Source organism: Ailuropoda melanoleuca, chromosome 11 (genome assembly GCF_002007445.2).
Source record: "Ailuropoda melanoleuca isolate Jingjing chromosome 11, ASM200744v2, whole genome shotgun sequence".
NCBI classification, from domain to species: domain Eukaryota; kingdom Metazoa; phylum Chordata; class Mammalia; order Carnivora; family Ursidae; genus Ailuropoda; species Ailuropoda melanoleuca.
Genome location: NC_048228.1, coordinates 63,454,087 through 63,455,672, shown reverse-complemented (window position 1 = coordinate 63,455,672; position 1,586 = coordinate 63,454,087). Strand labels below are relative to the sequence as shown.

The 1,586-nt window shown below is 38.8% G+C and overlaps 1 non-coding gene across 1 annotated transcript; it reads right to left on the bottom strand.

Annotated features, from left to right (window-relative positions):
• Positions 1-211: 211 nt before the first annotated feature.
• LOC117804555 lies at positions 212-318 on the bottom strand. Its single transcript, XR_004629031.1, has one exon. It is a non-coding gene; the product is annotated as a U6 spliceosomal RNA (small nuclear RNA).
• Positions 319-1,586: the final 1,268 nt, after the last annotated feature.

Below are 1,586 nucleotides of genomic sequence, written 5' to 3'. Positions count from 1 at the left end.
TGCTTCTTGGGGTAGGCCTGCATTGCTATAATTTTCCCTCTTAATCAACTTTTGCTGCATCTGAAAGATGTTGACTATTGTGTTTTGTGTTTTCATTTTCATTGGTCTTCATGTATTTCTTTAAATTTTTCTCTTTGATTTCTTGGTTGACCCATTCATTGTTTAGTATTATTTAACCTCCATATATATGTGTTCTTTCCAGAATTTTTCTTGTGGTTGATTTCTAGTTTCATAGCATTGTGTCATCCCTGTGCAGGGGCCATGCTAATCTTCTCTGTATCATTCCAGTTTTAGTATATGTGCTACCAAAGTGAGCAGTCTAGTTTCATAGCACTGTGATTGGAAGAGATTCATGGAATGACTTCAGTCTTTTTTTAAATTTGTTGGGGCCTTTTTTGTGACCTAATATGTGATCTACTCTAGAAAATGTTTTATGTGCCCTTGAAAAGATTGTATATTCTGCTGGGATGTTCTAAATATACTGTTAGATCCATCTGTTCCACTGTGTCATTCAAAGCCATTATTTCCTTGTTTTTTAAAGTTTTTATTTAAATGTCAGTTAGTTAACATAGTGTGCAATATTAGTTTCAGGTATGAATATAGTGAACGAACACTTCATACAACACCTAGTGCTCATCACAACAAGTGCACTCCTTAATCCCCATCACCTATTTGACCCATCCTTCCACCCACCTCCCCTCTGGTAACTCTCAGATTGTTCTCTATAGTTAAGAGTCTATTTCTTGGTTTGTGCCCCTCTCTTTTTTTCCCCTTTGTTCATCTGTTTTGTTTCTTAAATTCCACATATAAGTAAATCATACGGTATTTGCCTTTCTCTGACTGACTTATTTTACTTAGCATAATATAACACAATACTTTCCAGCTCCAGCCATATTGTTGCAAATGGCAAGACATCTTTTTTTATTCTTCATATACTTTTATATTTTTAATACTTTGACTGGATTTATATATATATTTATTTATTTTATAGCTTTTGTGCTTCCTACTTTTCTTACTCTTATTTAAGCCCCCCCCCCCAGGCAAGAGTCCCCTTTAACATTTCTTGTAGGGCTGGTTTAATGGTCATGAGTTCCTTTAAATTTGTTTGTCTGGGAAACTCCTTATCTTTCCTATTCTGAATGATGGCCTTGCTGGTAAGAGTATTCTTGGCTGCAGTTGTGTTGTTTTGTTTTGTTTCAGCACTATGAATATATCATGCCACTCTGTTCTGGCTTGTAAAGTTTCTGCTGAAAATTCAATTGAGGGCCTTTTGGAGTTTCCTCATAAGAAAGTTTTCCTTTGTAGGAGTTAAGATGGCGGAGGAGTAGGGGACCCCTTTTTCAGCTGGTCCCCTGAATCGAGCTGGATAGGTACCAGACCAGCATGAACATCCACAGATTCAGCCTGAGACGCAGGAAGATACATCTGGATCTCTACAAATGAACATCTCCAGCGCTGAGTATTGAGGTACAAAGCGGAGCCATGAAACCGCGCACAGATATCAGAAGATAAATGGAAGGGGGAGGGAGCTGCCGTGTCCGGGTGCTGGGAAGCGGTAGCCACCTGCACAGGGGAGCGGGCGGACC